Source organism: Grammomys surdaster, unplaced genomic scaffold (genome assembly GCF_004785775.1).
Source record: "Grammomys surdaster isolate TR1022 unplaced genomic scaffold, NIH_TR_1.0 63, whole genome shotgun sequence".
In the NCBI taxonomy this organism is placed as follows: domain Eukaryota; kingdom Metazoa; phylum Chordata; class Mammalia; order Rodentia; family Muridae; genus Grammomys; species Grammomys surdaster.
The window spans coordinates 10,211,646-10,220,132 of NW_021604565.1; positions in this window are offsets into that span (position 1 = coordinate 10,211,646).

The following is an 8,487-nucleotide window of genomic DNA, read 5'->3' on the forward strand; positions in this document are numbered from 1 at the left end:
GTTGCTTTAATATGTTTTAAAATATTTAATTTTGAAATACATCTTTCCTTTGCACTTCATTGTTTTCATATGTGGTTATACAACTTGTAAAGTTTTACTTTTATATTTAAAACTTATTTTTATTTTATACATTGGCATTTATTCATTGTTCACAGTGCTGAGTTACATTTTCATACAGGATATTGTATACTTTGAGTCCACACCCACACTGACAGTCCTTTCTAACTTCTTTGCTACTTTGTTTCATTTACTCTTCTTTGTTCTACTAGTTTCACTTTTACTTTAATGTCATATATGTATACATATATACATACACACATGCATGTGTGTGTGTGTACATATCTAGTAACCATAGATAAGAGAATGCATAAAATATTTGTTTTTTGAGAATTAGGTTAATATATTTAAGTCTAACTCCATTAATTTTCTTGAAAAATGATTTAATTTCATTATTGTTTACAGCTGAAGAAAGCTACTTGTGTATACATAGCAACTTTTTATTAGTTTTGTTGACAGAAACCTGACTTGTTTCCATAAATTAACTATTGAAAATAATGTTCAGCACAGCTATCTGTACCCCAATCCTGCCTGGAGAGAGCTTGTATCCCAGGAGTGCTACACCTAAGACCACAGGTGAGGCAACCACTATGGCCCTATTTGGGAAATGCCTGGAGCCCTCAGGACACAGGAGCTGAGGAACAGCCGGGGACATGATCCTTCCAGTTTCCATATGCACCCTGGAGCTGACCGTGTACCACAACTATCCACACACCAATCTTGCCTGGAGAGAGTTGGTCTCCCAGGGAGTGCTCACACTATTAACACCACAGGCTAGCAGTTTCACAGGAAGGACAAGCTCCAGTCAGAGACAGTAAGACCAGCTAATACCAGAGATATCCAGATATCAAGAAGCAATCACAAGAACCTAAGAAACAGAAACCAAGGCTACTTAGCGTTGTCAGAATCCAGTTTTCCAACCACAGCAATCCCTGGATACTTCAACACACCTGAAAACCAAGAGTTGGATTTAAAATCACATCTCACGATGATGATAGGGGACTTTAAGAAGGACATAAATAACTCCCTTAAAGAAATATAGGAGAACATAGGTAAACAGGTAGAAACCCTTAAAAAGGAAAGATGTAAGTCCCTTAAAGAAATACAGGAAAACACAATCAAACAGGTGAAGGAATTGAATGAAACCGTCTAGGATCTAAAAATGGAAATAGAAACAATAAAGAAAACACAAAAGGAGACAACCCTGGAGATAGAAAACCTAGGAAAGAGATCAGGAGTCATAAATGTTGGTGACTCCATCACCAACAGAATGCAACAGATAGGAGAATTTCAGGTGTAGAAGATACCCATAGAAAGCATTGACACAACAGTCAAAGAAAATGCAAAATGAAAAAGGCTCCTAACACCAAACAGGCAAGAAATCTAGGACATAATGAAAAGACAGAACCTAAGGCAACTCAAAGTGCCAGCAAACATCTTCAACAAAATTAAAGAAGAAAACTTCCCTAACCTAAAGGAAGAGATGACCATGAACATACAAGAAGTCTACAGAACCGTAAAACACCAAATGCAAAAATCAAAGAAATAATATTAAAAGCAGTAAGGAAAAAAGTCAAATGACATATAAAGGCAGACCTATCAGAATTACACCAGACTTCTCAAAAGAGACTCTAAAAGCCAGAAGATACTGGACAAATGTCATAAGAGAACATAAATGCCAGCCCAGGCTACTATACCAGGCAAAACTCTCAATTACCATAGAAATAGCTCTCAAGCTATTTTATGACAAAACTAATCTTTCCACAAATCCTGCCCTACAAAGGATAAAAGATGGAAAGCTCTAACACAAGGAAAGAAATTACACCCAAGAAAAAGCAAGAAATTAATCATCTTTCAACACCCCCCCCAAAAGATAGTCAAACAAATATAATTCCACCTCTATCAACAAAATTAACAGTAATCAACAATCATTGGTCCTCAATATCTCTTAACATCAATGGACTCAATTCCTCAATAAAAAGACATAGACCAACAGACTGGATACATAAACAAGACCCAGCATTTTGCTGCATACAAGAAACTCACCTCAGTGACAAAGACAGACACTACCTCAGAGTATAAGGCTGGAAAAAAAGTTTTCCAAGCAAATGGTCTCAAGAAACAAGCTGGAGTAGCCATTCTAATATAAAATAAAATCAACTTTAAACCAAAAAATTTCAAAAAAGATGAAGAACGATATTTCATACTCATCAAAAGAAAAATCTACCAAGATGAACTCTCAATTCTGAACATTTATGCCCCAAATGCTAGGGCACCCCATACATAAAAGAAACTTTGTTAAAGCTCAGAGCACACATTGAGTCTCATACAATAATAGTAGTAGACTTCAACATCCTACTCTCAGCAATGTACAGATCATAGAAACAGAAACTAAACAGAAACACAGTGAAACTAACAGAAGTTATGAATCAAATGGATTTAACGGATATCTATAGAACATTTCATCCTAAAACAAAACAATAAACCTTCTTCTCAGCACCTCATGGTACCTTCACAAAAATTTGCCATATACTCGGTCACAAAACAGGCCTCAACAGATACAAGAAGATTGAAATAATACCATGCATCCTATCAGATCATCACAGAATAAGGCTAGTCTTCAATAACAGCAAAACCACAGAAAGCCCACATATATATGGAAGGTGAGTAACTCTTTACTCAATGATAATTTGATGAGAAAAGAAATAAAGAAAGAAATTAAAGACTTTTAGGAATTTAATGAAAATAAGGACAAACCATACCCAAATTTACCTGACACAATGAAAGCAGTGCTAAGAGGAAAACTCACAGCTCTGAGTGCCTCCATAAAGAAATTGGAGAGAGCATACACTAGCAGCTTAGCAGAATACATGAAAGCTCTAGAACAAAGAGAAGCAAATACACTCAAGAAGAGTAGAAGGCAGGAAATAATAAAACTCAGAGCTGAAACCAACCAAGTAGAAACCAAAAGAACTATACAAAGAATCAACAAAAAACTAGGAGCTGGCTCTTTGAAAAAAATCAACAAGATAGACAAACCCTTAGACAGACTAACCAGAGGGCACAGCTACAGTATCCAAATTAACAAAATCAGGAATGAAAAAGGGGACATTGCAAAAGAAAAATGAGAAAATTCAAAAAATAATCAGATTCTACTTTAAAAGTCTATACTCAACAAAACTAGAAAACCTGGGTGGAATGGATGAATTTCTAGATAGATAACAGGTACCAATGTTAAATCAAAATCAAATAAACCATCTAAACAGTCCCATAAACTCTAAGGAAATGGAAGCAGTCATTAAAAGTCTCCCAATCAAAAAATCCCCAGGGCCATATAGTTTAGTGCAGAATTCTATGAGACCTTCAAAGAAGACCTAGTACCAATACTAGGTCAAACTATTCTATAAAACTATCCTATTCTATCTTCAAACTATTCTATAAAATAGATATAGAAGGAATACTAGTCAATTCTTTCTATGAAGCCATAGTTACCTTGATACAAAAACGACACAAAGACTCAAGAAAGAGAACTTCAGACCAATCTCCCTTAAGAATATTGATTCAAAACTACTCAATAAAATTCTCACAAACCTAATTTGAAAACACATCAAAATGATCATCCATCATGATCAAGTAGACTTCATCCCAGGGATGTAGAGATGGTTCAATATAAGGAAATCCATGAATATAATTCACTATATAAACAAACTTAAAGTCAAAAACCACATGATCATCTCATTAGATGTTGAAAAAGCATTTGACAAAATTTAACACCTCTTCACATTAAAAGTCCATGAAAGAACAGGAATTCAAGACACATACCTAAACATAGTAAAAGCAATATACAGCAAACCAGTAGCCAACATCAAACTAGATGGAGAGAAACTTGAAGCAATCACACTAAAATCAGGGACTAGACAAGGCTGCCCACTCTCTCCCGATTCAATATATGGACTATGCAATATAGTACTCAAAGTTCTACAGGCAGAACAATTAGACAACAAAAGGAGATCAAAGGGATACACATTAGAAATGAAGAAGTCAAAATATCACTATTTGCAGATGTGATAATATACTTAAGTGACCCATAAATTCTAACAGAGAACTCCTTCAGCTGATAAACATCTTCAGCAAAGAGGTGGGATGTAAAATTAACTCAAACAAATCAGTAGTCTTCCTGTACTCAAGGGATAAATGGGCTTAGAAAGAAATTAGGGAAATGACACCATTCACTATAGTCACAAATAATATAAAATATCTTGTTGTGACTCTAACCAAACAAGTGAAAGATCTGTATGATAAGAACCTCAAGTCTCTGAAAAAATTGAAGAAGATCTCAGAAGTTGGAAAGATCTCCCATGCTCATGGATTGGCTGGATTGACATATTAAAAATGGCCATTTTACCAAAAGCAATCTACAGATTCAGTGAAATTCCTATCAAAATTCCAACTCAATTCTTCACAGAGATAGAAAGAACAATTCTCAAATTCATTTCAAATAACCAAAAACCAGGATAAGGAAATCTATTCTCAACAATAAGAGAACTTCTGGGAGAATCACCATCCCTGACCTCAAGCTGTACTACAGAGCAATAGTGATAAAAATTGCATGGTATTGGTACAGAGACAGGCATGTAGATCAATGAGATAGAGTTAAAGACTCAGATGAACCCACACACCAATGGTCACTAGATCTTTTACAAAGAAGCTAAAACCATCCAGTGGAAAAAAGACAGTATATTCTACAAATGATGCTGGCTTAAGTGGTGGTAGGCATGTAGAAGAATGCAAATTGATCCATTCTTATCTCCTTGTACAAAGCTCAAGTCCAAGTGGATCAAATACATTCACATAAAACTAGATGCACTGAATCTACTAGAAGAGTAATTGAGAAAGACCCTTGAACAAATCAGCATAGGGGAAAATTTTCTGAAGAGAACACCAATGGCCCAGGCTCTAAGATCAAGTACAGACAAATGGAATCTCATAAAATTGAAAGGCTTCTGTAAGACAAAGGACACTGCCATCAGGACAAGCCTGCAACCTAGAGATTGGTAAAAGATCTTTACCAATCTTACATTTGATAAAAGGCTAATATCCAATATATACAATGAACTCAAGAAAGCATACACCAGAGAACCAAATAGCCCTATTAAAAATAGGGTACAGAGCTAAACAGAGAATTCTCAACTGAGGAATCTTGAAGGCAAAAAGAGGAATGTTCCTCCATTGCTGGTGGGACTGCAAGCTGGTACAACTACTCTGGAAATCAGTCTGGTGGTTCCTTAGAAAATTGGACATAGTACTACCTGAGGATCCAGCTATCCCACTCCTGAGCGTATACTCAAAAGATGCTCCAACATATAAAAAGGACACATGCTCCCCTATGTTCATGGCAGCCTTATTTATAATAGCCAGAAGCTGGAAACAACCCAGACATCCCTCAACAAAGGAATGGGTTAAAAAAATGTGGTACATTTACACAATGGAGTACTACTCAGCTATTAAAAACAATGGCTTCATGAAATTCTTAGGGAAATGGATAGAACTAGAGAATATCATCCTGAGTGAGGTAACCCATTCACAAAAGAACACACATGGTATATATACTCCCTGATAAATGGATATTAGGAAAATAGCTCGGAATAGTCAGCATAAAACTTATAGACCATATGAAACTCAAGAAGAAGGTAGACCAAAAAGTGGATGGTCTACTTCCTACTTAAAAGGGGGAACAAAGTAATCACAGGAGGTAGACAGTGGAAGGAACTTGGGAAGAAGAGAGGAGGGGGAGAGAAAAAAATGAGTGGCAGGATCAGGTGTGGGAGGAGACTTGGGTGATGTACACAGAGTCCAAAAATCAAACAGAGGTAGGTGTATGGCAATGGGGGATAGAAAACAGGGGTAGACAAAAGGAAGTCTAGGAAAGCAAGAGGCTCCCCCTGGACACAAAGGGGATGACGTTAGCTGAAATACCCAACAAAGGGGTGAGAAGACTTGTAGAGACCATATGCAGATGTTAGGCATGGCCCCCAGTTGAGGGATAGGGCCATCCACCCTTCTTAAAAATTTTAACCCAGAATTGCTCCTCTCTAAAGTAAATACAAGGACAAACAGGGATGAGAGACTGAAGAAAGGCCATCCAGATTCTTCCTCACCTGGGAATACATCTCATATATAGACACCAAACTCAGTCACTATTGCTGATGCCAAGAGGCGCTTGCTGTCAGGAGCCTGATATAGCTGTCTCCTAATAGTCTCTACCAGAGCTTAACCAATACAGGTGTGGATGCTCACAGCCAACCATCAGACTGAGCACAGGAATTTCAATAGAGGAGTTAAGGGAAGAATTGAAGGTGCTGAAGAGGTTTGCAACCCCATAGGAAGAACAATATCAACTAATCAGACCCTCGAAAAGCTCCCAGGTACTAACCCTCCAACCAAAAGAGTATATATACATGGAGGGACCATGACTGCAGCTGCATATGTAGCAGAGGATGGCCTTATCTGGTATCAGTGAGAGGAGAGGCCCTTGGTCCTGTGAAGGCCTGATGCCCCAGCATAAGGGAATGCTAGAGCAGTATGGTGGGAGTGGGTGGGTTGGTAGGGGGGGCACCTTTACAGAAGTAGGGGTGAGAGGGGTTGGGATAGGGTGTTTGCAGAGGGAAAAATCAGGAAGGGGGATAATATTTGAAATGTAAATAAATAAAATAACTAATAAAAATTTAAAAAGAAAATAGTGTTGAAATGAACATTGATGGGAAGGTTGTAAATTTTAATGTAATACCCCTATGGATCTGAAGACTCAAGCTTAACTTTTGTGGTTAGTAGTGAGGACAATGTACTAGCAGTGTTTTTTAAAGGTATACCAATGTCTCATAACAGATAAAACAAATAAAAGTGCTGTATTTGGTACTTTTGTTTTGAGAAAACTAAAGAGTTAACCAAATAATTACAGAATAGGATGTTCAAAATAAACATTGAGAAATTCTTTTGAAAACAAGGCCACTATTTAGGATATTCTTTATTTATTTGATTGGTTAGTGTGATTTGATTAAACGCTGCAAGCCTTGCCTGCTTTAGTGTGAACAATCAATTCTGCCTTTTATATAATCACTGGGATTAAGAACAGCATTATTATAGAGTTTAGGCCAGCTCACACATTGGTCTTGGCGTGGGTGACATACACTATCATCTTGGGGTTTCTATGAGCTTAGTGCTTTATGTCAAACCTGTTGTCTTCTTAAAGAGCTCTTCACCTCTGGGCCTAAAGGGATGGGTGAAAATAAGGATTTGGAAAGTATAACCAGTTCTCCAAAATTATTTCACCAATCTGTTCTCCCATGGCTATGCAATAACCTGTACATTACCCTTATGATATTCTAGTCAGCCTGGTCTATAGGCTTATAACACAACTCTGCATTGAATTCCTATGGTGAATAAATATATCAGACTCTGTTTCCAGTACTCAAAATGTAATGGTTATAATATAAATATTGATAAATATTTGTATCTATATAAATATAACCATTTTTTAAATGTACTAATTTTATGAGGTTGTGACAAAAATACCTAAGAGAACAAATTAGGAAAGAGTTTACTTAGTTGTGGTTTCAAATGATTAAGCTCATGGCTGCTTGGCTATGTGTACTTGGATAACATCATAGCAGCAATAAGAAGCATGAAGAAGAGAAGGCAGAAAGGAGCAAAGAATGTGGAAGGAATTATGGGTATAACCTTCAAAAGCATTTTCAGAGTGATTTTTCCAACTGCTGAAATTTCTAAAACCTCCCCAAGAAGTCTGGAGGCCTGGCTCCTTCATGTGCCTGGACATGTGGAGCCCTCCCTGGCCGGTGGGTGGTGGACAATGGTGCATAGTCAGCCAGGCCCGAGGCCTGGTCTTTAAGGCAGTGGCTGGCTGGACCTGACCCAGACAGGTGTCTGTCTCTCTGAGCCTAGCTTAGGACAAGTTGGGTCCCCAAGGCCTGGCTTCTGGAGACCTTGTTCTGGGAACCTTCAAACTCTGTCTCAAGGAAAGCAACTCAACAGTTATCTTGTCTATGACAGTAATCACCCAGCACTAGGGAGGCTGGATACCCAGGAAGATGTCCCAGGAGTTTTGAGGCTTAGCAATGGCTGCTGAATGTGTGAGACCCTGTCTTAAAAACAAAACAAAGCACCAGGTTATTTTCTCCCTTTCTTAATGGTTGAAGGATTGTAGGAACGGAGGTGTCCATGAAGGCAGAGGGCAGGATCCAAACAAACTAGGAGATCAGAAAGTCATTTGTTTGTTTAGGTATTATAAGACGGTATCCAGGAAAGAAATTTGCTTTACTACTTTCATATTACATGTGCACATATTTGTTGCCCATATCTATCTATCATCTATCTATCTATCTATCTATCTATCTATCTATCTATCTATCTATC